Genomic DNA, 11,648 nt, shown 5'->3' with positions numbered 1-11,648 from the left:
ATTTGAAAGCTTAATTCTTAGAATGATCAATCAGAATGAGACAGTATATATTTTAATCTGAAAATAAAAGAAAATGACTTAAAGAGGCAAACATTTTAATGTGCATTTTCATAATATCTGTTATATTAAGTACCAAAAATCATATAATCGCTTTTAATGTGATATTTGTTAATTCCCCTATGTTCCTTAGAAAAATGATCTCATAAAAATTGGTAAAATGAAAGGGAATATCTCTTGATTTAGTTAATAAATTGTAATAAACACAAGAAAAGCATTGTTTCACATAACAAAACTAGTATAATATTTAAAAAGAAATACTGTGACTAAATATTTTTCTTTGGTTTGTACAAAAAAAAAAATCTGACTAACTTCCTTTTCAGATTTAATACATGGGAATAGAAGTTAGGATCATTATAGATCTGGACTCCTGTTTTTATATCTTTATTGCCCAGGTAAGTTTATAAAATAGAATTCCTTTCTAACCAATGAAAATCTCCAATTTGGAATAAGTTTGAAAATCTATTTAACAAAAGACTTTTGCTAGGTGAGCATTTTTCTTTCTCACATATCCAGTTTATAAAATACACATTTTAAAAAAATATTCTGGCAGCCTATAAATTAGAGATCTATTTCAAAATTACATTTGTCTGGAAGCCATTCCTCTGGTTAAAAGCCAAAAAACAACTGGTCCTATGATCACATAGAAAAAATGTATTGAGCATTATTCCTTGGGTTACATTTAGGCTTCTGTATGAATAATCCAAGATTCTCCCCTATATTAGTTTCATGTTTGTGCCAGACTACAGAGTGCCCTAACGAGTGTCTTTTCTGGTATTACAGATAAACTATAAAACAGTATAAGATCCGTTGTCTAAGTTACTTCTAAAGTTTATTTGGGAACCTAAAATAAACTTTGGAACTTGATTCTCTCAATGGAGGGAGTATCCTTTTTAATTATTTACACTGTCTTTGCCATGATATAGGTAACGTGAAAATCTCCTGAGTTCCTTTCCCTCCCAGTATTTTAGTCTGTTTCATATTATCTTTTGTTTTAACTCATTTCTAATTTTTCACTAAATACTGAACTTGTGTGATATTCCATTTTATGCTACACATCAGGGAGGACTTGCTGTGTAAGAAATACATACTGAAAATATGTATGCATAAAAATACTGAAAAGAAATACACCAAAATGTTTTCCTTTGAGTGTTGGACTGATGAATGATTTTTAAAAATCTCCTTAGTGCATTCTATCCTTTCTAACTTTCTATAATAAAAATTTAATAGATTTTGAGGTTTGTTTGTTTGCAATTTAGAGTATCAGCTTTATTTTGCAAATGTAAATAAGTGGAAGAAGATGGGGTCTATATTACTCATGGTCAAGTAAAGACAGCTGGGCCCACAGTTGTCTTCTCCAGGGTCAGTTGGAGAGACTGCAGGATCCATGCTTCCATTCTAAGGAATCCCTGTCTAGACGCACTTACAGGGCAGAGGTAGTGTTGAAGGGTCCTCATGCTTCTAAACAGTCCATGAGGCACGCAAGCCAAAAGAAACCACCATTCTAAACACTTTACTTAGTCCAAATTCATTGTAAGTAAGAAATATGTACAATGATGTTGAGAAACTGTAGTCCCAATGGAAAAGAAAAATCAGATGGGGTCACTGACATACTCAATTTTAGCTAAAGTGAAAAAAAAGCAGATGATGAAAATGAATTTTTGTTTAAGTGTCAAGGTGTTTACTATGAATTTATTTTATTTTTTAAATTTTTATTTTTTTTATTTTTTTGATACAGAATCTGCCTCTGTTGCCCTGAGTAGAGTGCCGTGGTGTCAGCCTAGCTCACAGCAACCTCAAACTCCTGGTCTCAAGTGATCCTCCTGCTTCAGCCTCCTGAGTAGCTGGAACTACAGGCACAAGCCACAACACCTGGCTAATTTTTCTATTTTTAGTAGAGATGGGGTCTCGCTCTTGCTCAGGCTGGCCTCAAACTCTTGAGCTCAAGTGATCCTTCCTCCCCCCTTGGCCTCCCAGAGTGCTAGAATTACAGGTGTGAGCCACTGTGCCTGGCCTTACTATGATTTTAGAATTCCACATGATGGTTATGAATTTATTAGACAGGGGCTTAGAATGTATTTGTGTAACATTTGTAGATACATAGCATTTTAATGAATTATCTTTTTTGCCGTTAAATTCTATTTACTACAGCTTATCTCAATAGTGTTGTTTTTTGGTAATATAATGTTTGATAAATCTTGGAAAGGTTAACATGAAATCCATTGTTGTTCCATTAAATAAAAGCAGCCAGAAAGCACCTTATTATAAATGCTTTTCAGGTAGTGGAAAAACAATATCAGTTTAGTGTTGGTATTGCTGTTTTCTCACGCTCAATAAGATTTTTGTTGATCTGAAACCATTTTGCTTCTTTCATACTTTTTCAGCAAGCCTTAACATGGATATTTTCAAATAAAATATATAAGTGGAGACATACTAAATTAGTACTGTTGCTTTCTAGGTGTTCAAAAAAAGAAAAAGTCAAATGGGACTTAGAATAAAGTTGTATTGTGTTTTTAAGTCTTATAATATTCACTTATAAAAACAATCATATTTTCAGACAAATAGAAAAATGTTCCCCTGATGAAATAATGTTTGCTAATGTATGATATATGTTAATAGTTAAATAAAATGAGAAATAAGGACAAGAGTAGACAAATAGTAAAACAAAACTTCATTGTACAAATAGTCTCAGAAATAACCTTGGAAAACATACCTCCCTGATTGTAAATATTACAGCTAAGTTTACACAAAGATGTTGCCTGTTAAAGTCAGTGGGAGTCATGCATTCATGCATTTCTGCTTAGAACAAGGGTTTTTAATGATTGCTAAAGCCTCACATGAAGGTCTGTATGATTTCTTGTCTTAATTATTTTAAGCAGGAGTTCCTGTTTCCATGTCCAACTTTTCTACTGATTTAATTTTTTTAAACACTAATTTCTAAAAATGAAGGAATGATCAATATTTCAATTGTAAATTATCAGGTACCATATTTGCTTTTACAAAGCTGATTTGCAATTATTGCCTGAGCATTTACATATTAGTATAACACCAGATAACCTCGTGTCATGTTTTGGTAATGCCTATGTAGACATTTTATCTGGGAGAGAGCTATGTGTGCCAAGGATCAACCCACTGGTAAATTGTGCAGATTTGAAACCATCTGGTTTTAACCTAATGGCTTATCTAAATGACTTTTGGGGGCTGTTAAAGAACAAAATAATTTGAAATCATTAATAAAAATAATCCATGTTACTTTGCACAAATGGAGAAAGTATGTTATAAAGAATAAACTCAAGCAGTTCTAGCACATCAGATTTGATGAAGGAAATCTGTTTTTGCTGCCTGAGTAACTTGCTTTCCTTAGCCCATTTATCTGCAGACGCTGCTGAAGAACCTCTGCCTGCAAGATCAGCCCCTTTTATGCCTTGAGACAATGTGAATCAAGCTGGCATTTTTTCCCAAGGAGTTGTTAAGTAAGCAAACAGATATGCTTGTGAGAAGATAGGAGAGAAATCCAGCCTGGAGATGCAAACTTAGAAGGCACCAGTATTTTAATGGTTGAAAAAACCATGGCAGTGGATGAGATTAGGAGTAGAGCAATTTTTATTAGCTGTCTTAATCCTAGGCCCTTTTTAAATAAACAAAACAGATTTCCCCCACTGCACTGTCATTGAGAATCTCAGCTCAACATCCATATAGTTCCAGCTTTAGTTTTTGTGGTCTATATAATAAAACCAATATTTGTGGCTTCATTTTCAAATGACTATAAAATTTTAATATGCATTTTCAGACTATACATGTAAAACCCCTAATGAATAAGAAGAGCAGCCAGCTGAGCATGGGAACTCTGCAAAAGAAATAGCTGACTGACCCACCTACCTCACAGGTTGCTAAGAGCAGCAGATAGGTAGACATCTTTGAGACTCAGTATACAAAAGTCAGAATTTACGTGGTACTCTTACTAGAAACCAATAATATTCTATTTTTAAACATGTGTGCAATGGGAAATCTTTATGTTAGCACTTGCTTTTGGAAACTCTGGCGTGGTATATTACAAAGATTAGTAGTTCTATTTATTGCACAATTTCAACCACATGGCTGCGATGTGACTCATGGTAGCTAAATTTTATTACCAGCATTCAAATCATCTTCCTCTTAATGTTTAATGGTCTCTAATTACAAGCCTAGCAAGTCAAATAAAGCAGCTCATGAGCAGTGTGGGTAGTAATATGGGTATCCTTTGTTCAGGGTGGGCAGTCTTGGTTTCACTGTCAAGATTTTGTTGAAGTCCATGGACTGGTTGGTTTGTCAATACCTTATTGCTCTGTATACTATGCTGTTTACAGTGAATGTCAGGGCTCTTACTGACACCAATATAAGTAAAATACATTCTGCAAACAAAAATAGCATTTTTACTTTTAAATCAATAGTTTATGCTTATGTTGTTGAGAAATATGAGATTAGGGTACTATTTAATAGCATTTTATCAAAATGTACTAAGAATATCTCTAAACTTGCCTTAACTTATCATCTCCTGATTCCTCTGAGAGGTATGTTCTCACAAAGCAAATGATTCAAGGGAGAAAATAACCAAGCAACACCAGTAAAACACTTTATTAGCTGGGAATTTGGCTTCAAGCCACAGTACAAAGCTCTAGTAAACCTGGCTGAGTACATGAAAGGCTTCTTTTTCTCCAGCTTATTAGGCCTGAATAGCCTCAGGCTGAAGCAAGCTCTTAGGATGCTCTCTCCTCATTTTTTTTTTTTTTTTATTTCCCTAAGACTCCAGTGGGCACTAATGGAAATGGAGAGAAAGACAAACAAGAGGACCCTGTTAGCTCCCTGAGTATTACTGAAGTGGCCTAGGCCCTGCTCCAAAAGTAGGGAGAGGGAGAAGGAAGAGAGGACAGCCCCTCCACCCCTGCACTCCCTCCCTGTCCTGCTGTCAGGCAGCCAAGTGGAAGCAAGAGAGAAGAGAGCTTGTGGTGACTTCTCTCTTGACACAAGGGGAAACTCTCACCCTAGAAAAAGCAGCTTAATCAATATCCTGTGATCTTATCAGGGCAACCGACCCTCCTTTCTAAACTGGCAGAAAGGGTGTGAATGTAGATTGGAGTTCTACACCTAAGAAGCAACAAAAATATTGCAAGTATTTGAGTACATTTCCTAAAGAAAGCAACATATTGCAGTCTTCATGTTTTCTGTTAGATAGTTCTCTAATATGATAAAAAGAAGCTTTATTTGGACCCCCAAGGCCCTAAAAAATAAATCAGCCATCTTTTGATTCCTTGGGGGCCGGTGAAAAAGTCTGAGGCACACACACATTCTCTACAATAAGTCTCTGGCACCGTACCAGAGCCCTAGTGAGCAAGGCTGAGTCATGGAGTTCTACAAGGATTTCTTTTGTACTGTTGGCCTAAAGCCTAGATGAAAAGAAAGCAAAGAGGCCTCGTTGGCTCTTCTGTCCTAGGCCTATATACCTTTGCTTTCAGAGGCTTGCTACTTCAGTAGTAAGAAGGGGGAAAGTCAAATTTAAGAAAAAGAGCACCCACGGTAGGAGGGTAAGAGAGCAGTTCTTTTTACGCATAGAACTGATTAAGTTCTAAGTTAATCAAGTTCAAGGCCACTTGGCATTGATGTGTGTCTGTGTGTGGGGGGGGGGGTGTTGGAGGTATGGGGAGCATTTTAATACAAAAACCATGTGAAAGGACACACTCTACATAAGACAAAGAAAAACCAGTCCCCACAGAGCCCTAAAGGTGTCAAAGTCAGAGCTGTTTACTTATCTGCAAATCTCTTGAAAACCTTCAGCCAGTGGCTGACTGGCTTACCTTCTTCGTACATCTTTCCTTACCTGTCTGGGCTTCTCCTCTTGAGATACCCATGTTACTTTATTCTTCAACAGCCATCTCTTTCCTAGACTGGAAGCTCCTCAAGGGCCAAGACATGTCTGTCTTGTTCTCTAGCACTTACTAGGTACTGAATAGATTTTTTTACTGTTGAATGACATTTAGTCGTGCCCTTGATATAACCTTAATTCAGAACATTATTGGGGAGAATATCTGGGGGAGAGGGGTTTAACCTAAAGCATGGAGTGTTTAACCAATATTAACTCTAGCATTATTTAAATAACTGATGATGTTAAGAAAATGAAATCTCAAGCATGTATATTTATACTCACTCACATATTTTGTGGAAACACACACATTATATACACATATATATTTAATTGCTAGTCATTCAGACTAGTTTTCATGTCTCTCTAGCCCCATGGACATCCTCCTTTCATGCACTCGCTTGTAATTTCATCATAAAAATCTGTATTTCAGCTGGACTATAAACCACAGGAGTGCAGAAGACAGTATCTGATGTGTTCACTGCTGGATTCCAGAATAGCATATAGTAGGTGTTCAATAAGTATTCAATGAATGAAACACTCAGTAATCCCATTTTGTAGGGACTGATCATTAAGTATAAAATCACTTTGCTTGTTTGATCACTCCATGTGTTTAGTCAAAGACCATTAGAGGTCTAATGTGTATGCCACCTATTTCCTATTGTAGTTACTGTAGCCATTCATGATCAGTTTTAGATTTGTGCTTTAGCAATTCTTATATTTCCTTAGAAAGACAAGGGAAAAAGAAATATTATATTACTATACCTGAAATAAATTTTAGAAAGCACCTGAAACTTGACTCCAAAACATATAACTCCAATTTTTTGACATAAAATGGTGCACACATCTCTATATAATGAATGTCTATAAATCTGGACAGTATAAGATGGTTTTTACTGCATCAAAATTTATAAATACATTTACATATAACTAAAATTTTAAACTATAGGCCCAATTCATTTTTATATTTACATGTGGCCCCAAGCAACTCTTGGTTCACAATGGTATTTCTCTTCTAGATAATCCCCCAGTTCTGTTTATGTGAGGCACCTTACAAAAAGCTCTTTTTAGTAATCTAAACATAGATACCAAATGACTCTTCATTTTTTGAAATACTGAATTTCCAGCAGATTATACCTTATGTTTAATCAAAAAAAATACATAGGACTTGAAAAACCAATTATAAAAGCCAGTTGCTTCCTGATACTCTTATCAAATTTTTATATATTTCTTTGAAGTGAAAAGTGAAGAGAGCAGAAGATAGTGATAAAATTTTACCTATAACCTGTGTGTTTTTTTTTTAAAAAAAAATTATCATTTTTATTTTAGATATCTTTTAATTAACATTGTCAAATTAATAAGGCCCTCAGAAGTCAAAGCAATCCAGAAAGATGTTTGTTCTGAGAAAAATTTGTTAATTTAAATACAGTATTAATATTTCATCCAGGAAAACTCAACTTTGTTCAACAAATAAACATTTGCACATAATTTATTTCCATAATTGGAACAGCTATGTACTGAAAGAATGGCAAGTAGAAGAGGGCAAAAGAGAAAATATAAACCAAAAAATGGTAAATTTCACAGAGAAGCCAAGGACAAGAAAGTGAAAACCTGAGATATGGGTAAAGTACTCTTGTTACACCATGTTAGCCACTTGGGCTGTAAGATTCAGCATGTGACACAAGTTCCCAAGCCTCTAATTACATGATTAGGTACATTAGTCTTAATCTTGACCTTGAAAGCTCTATGAGCTTTCATTCATTATTTATTCATGGAGCTCAGACTGTTCTACTCCAGAGATACAGAGATGACTGTTTGCCTTGAAGGGATATATAGGCTATTAGAGGACACAGACAAGTAATTGGGGGATGCTAATATATTTTAATATGTACCGTAATACTGGGAATGCTATTTTTTGTGGCAAAACATGCTAGGAAAAGGGTCCAAAAACTCTCTCTCAGAATGTTATACGTCAGATGTTAAAATGGCATTTTCAGAGCCATTTTTTAAAAACTGATGTTAGTTGCACTTATAACAAAATATGCATTCTATAACAATAATACTTATTATTTTATATTTTCCCATATAATAAAATAAATTCTGTTTAGTCATATTTTATTTCAAGTCAGGGTACAACTTCTTCCTTTTTCCAGAGTTAATAAGGGATCAGCTTATTTCATAGTTGACATCTCAGAGCACATGCAAAAGAAGAATAGAAAGTAATGAATTTGACATATAATTTTTTGCTTTAGCATATACTAAAGGAGTCACTTTCTGAAGTTGCCCCAATTTTTTCTGGGTCTGGGGTGCAGTATATGTACAGGCATATGTCACTTAAAATGACTGGGATATGTTCTGAGAAATGCACCTTTAGGTGAGTTCGTTGTGCAAATGATCACAGAGTGCACTTGCACAGACCCACTATACACCCAGGTTATACGGTACAGCCTATAGTTCTGACCACTGTTGTATGTGCTGCCTATCTATGCGGCATGTGACTGTATTTGGTTCTGTGGGTTACTGTTACTGAACGCAGGTTTGGCCGCCCACCACCTGAGAACCAAACACAGGAAGTGAGTGCTGGTGAAGGAAAGATGGTTTATTTAAGTGCCAGCAGCCTGAGAAGATGGCAGACTATGGTCTCAAAGACCATCTCATTTTTCTCTGCTTACTGAACAACTTATAAAGGGAAAGGGGAAAGGGATATGCAGCAGCAAGCAAGATTTGTGCAAGTCTTCGTGACTTCGATGGTTATCAGTAAACAATAGTTCGTTCTGGTGGATCTTGCTGTCAGCCATCTGCGGTTGGCCAGTTATGGGCTCTTGATCTGTTTTTTTCCCTCAAGGTGTTTTCTAATCTTGTGTCCAGTAGCTGTGTAGGCAAGCAGCAGGTTAATTTTAAACTTTTAAGACAGAACAAGCCACAAGCATCCTGGAAGCAAAATGACTTCCCTTTAGCTAGCCTAGCGATAGAGTCTGAGTGACCATTGGGGTGCACTTACAGGATGGAGCACGGTTGCTGGAGAGAACTGTAGCACTAAACACCATCATGGCCCCTTTGTTTATGTGGGTGATCCTGGTGAGGGTTTTTTATCTAAAATAAGGCAAAATTCTGGAGGCTTCAAAGGTATCATTCCACTATCTAAATTAGTATTTCTACTGAGCAAGGATTCTAACGCCAGGCTACTCCAAGCAGTTTTATGTGGAGGATACCATTTGGTAGGTTACAGGCAGGTAACACTCAGGGATCGCTAGAGAGAGAGACAGGAGCAAAATAATGAAGGACATTTTATATCCTGTGAAGGAACTTAAACTTTATTGTGAAGATAAATTATTCTCTGTCCTGATGATATTTCACAGTCTAGTAGAGATTTAGACAGAGGTCCTGCTGCCTAATTTATTTAATCAATTATAGGTCAGGATTAACCACTCTAAAACAAAAATCACAGTTTGGGCACGCATCCTCTCCTTTCTCTGAAGAAGGCCACGTCATCTGCCAACGGTGAGCTGAGAGGAGATTCTATCGGAACTCTGAGAAGAATCTTGTGTAAAAGATTCTCAGTGGACATTGTGGGCAAAAAGTGAGGAAATAAATCCATATTTGTGTGAAATTTTTTTTCCCCAGGAGTCCTCAGCAACATAGGAGCAGAGAAGGTAAATTCCCCAAATGTTGGGATTTTGCTACAAAGGTGCAGCTAGAGGTACCAGAGACAAAAGGTATTGACAAGAGTGCTTACTTTATGATCTTTTAAATTGATACGTGGGATTGAAATTATATTTTAGAGCAATCACTCTGGCAATGGTATGAAAGATCTTCACCCTGCCAGTGTAGAGAGACTAGAGGTGCTATTGCTTTGGTCCCTTAACCAGGCATGGATACCAAGCTAGAGACTATTTCCCCGTGCAAGGTGTGACCATAGAACCTAATATCGCCATGGAAAATGATCAGAAGTAATGAGTGTATCTTCCATCTCACTTGTTTTAAAGGAAGTTACTTTCTCTCTTCCTTCTTCCTGTGGACTAGACCTTAGATATGGCTGCAAGCTATTTTGACTATGTAGAGGAGGACTGAGTCCCAGGGATTGTAGAGCAGCAATATGGAAGGAATCTGAGTTGTTGAACATGTTTGTAGAGAAGAGTTGGCTCACTATGCTAGCCTGCACTGTTACATGACAAAGAAACAGTCATCTCATTTAAGCCATTGTGTATCTGGGGCTCTTTCTTAAAGATTAGCCTTTACCCTAAAAGCCAGGATTAGGTTGGTTTGGCTTTAAATAATCAATATTAAAAGATGCAGAGAGGTAGATAGAATCTGACGTACTAAAGTCTTTAGCTACAAACTAGCCTTATGAGGTACAGGTACTATTAATTTAAAAGAAATGAATGGCATAATTTCAATACAAATAACATGACAACCATGGGTATATTATTAACATATCCCAAGAAGGTGATACAGGCAGTTCTGTGCTTGTGCTTATATCTACAAGGAAGGTGGCTTAAATAAAAATAGGTGTGCTCCAATTCTGTCTACTTGAACCAGTTTTCAGTTACATCAGGAAATTGAGAAAATTCTTCAGGGCTTCCAGGTAGGGGGGACAGCAAGCATAAAGGTCCTAAACTAGGGGTGAACTTGGCGTGTTTGAGAGTCAAGAAGAGCAGTGTACCTGGCAGACAGTAGGTAAAGAAGAGTTGTAGTAAATAAATTTAGAGAAATTGCAAGGGGTCAGATGAGACAGGTCCTTTACAATCAGGATAAAGAATTTGAATTTTATTCTAGGCATGATAGGAATCCATTAGAAAACTTCAAGCAGCTGAATGGCATTAATAGGCTTGCCTTTTAAAAATACCACTCTACGGAAAATGGATGCAAGGGAAGAAGCACAGAATCTGGTTAGGAGGTGCTGCAGCAGCCCAGGCAAGAGAAAATAACGACTTAGACAAAGATTCAGACCTTTGGAACCATTTTGGGGTTTTGAACACAACAAACTCCCTTTATCAGCAGCAAAGGAATAAGTGTATTGGTTGAAACTGAAGAACACCATAATATATCAAAGACTTTCTTTCATCTGGCACTCTCTAGCCAGAACATTCCTTCACTCCCAAACTCAGATACTGTTCCTGGCTGCTCCTATCTCGTCTTTGTTGTCCGAGGGGAATGTCTTGGCTCAGTCTAGTGACCTGAACAGGGGCCCCGAACCACAGCTGCTTGCTTATGGGAACGTGGTCTGCAAAATGGTTGTCTACATTTCAGTTAATCAAATCAAATGCCGGCTAGAGCCTGTGGTTTGGTGCTTCCAATGCAAGTTGCTGCCAAGTCCAGTCAATGTTCTAAGTGATTTTATTTTTAATTTATTTTTTTGTTCCCAGATCCATCAGACAAATGGTAAATCCCTGGATGATCCAATCTGCTGAACCATCATAGTATCTAAGCCATTTTTCAAAAAGGCTTCTGCAGCTGCTTGGCCCTGGTGAGACTTCTAATGGTGAAGGCTACAGACAGCTCACAGATGGGAGAGCTTTTGATATTAGTCAATCCAACGTGCCAAAAAAAAAAAAGAAAATACCAAAACTGGCCAGTGATAGGTGTCTTCTGACTAGTACAGAAATGAAGTACCAGGAACTGGGAGCAGATGAACATGACTTAAAAGAGCATCCTATAATGCTCAATCTGGCTTTCTCAATTTCAGGAATCTAAA

The 11,648-nt window shown here is 36.7% G+C and overlaps 1 non-coding gene across 1 annotated transcript; it reads right to left on the bottom strand.

Moving 5' to 3' along the window:
* Positions 1-11,317: 11,317 nt before the first annotated feature.
* On the bottom strand, positions 11,318-11,377 carry LOC138382288 (small nucleolar RNA SNORD77). Its single transcript, XR_011233377.1, has one exon. It is a non-coding gene; the product is annotated as a small nucleolar RNA SNORD77 (small nucleolar RNA).
* Positions 11,378-11,648: the final 271 nt, after the last annotated feature.

Source organism: Eulemur rufifrons, chromosome 3 (genome assembly GCF_041146395.1).
Source record: "Eulemur rufifrons isolate Redbay chromosome 3, OSU_ERuf_1, whole genome shotgun sequence".
NCBI classification, from domain to species: Eukaryota; Metazoa; Chordata; class Mammalia; order Primates; family Lemuridae; genus Eulemur; species Eulemur rufifrons.
The sequence above is the reverse complement of the archived record's forward strand: the minus strand, read 5'-3'. Positions and strand labels throughout refer to the sequence as shown.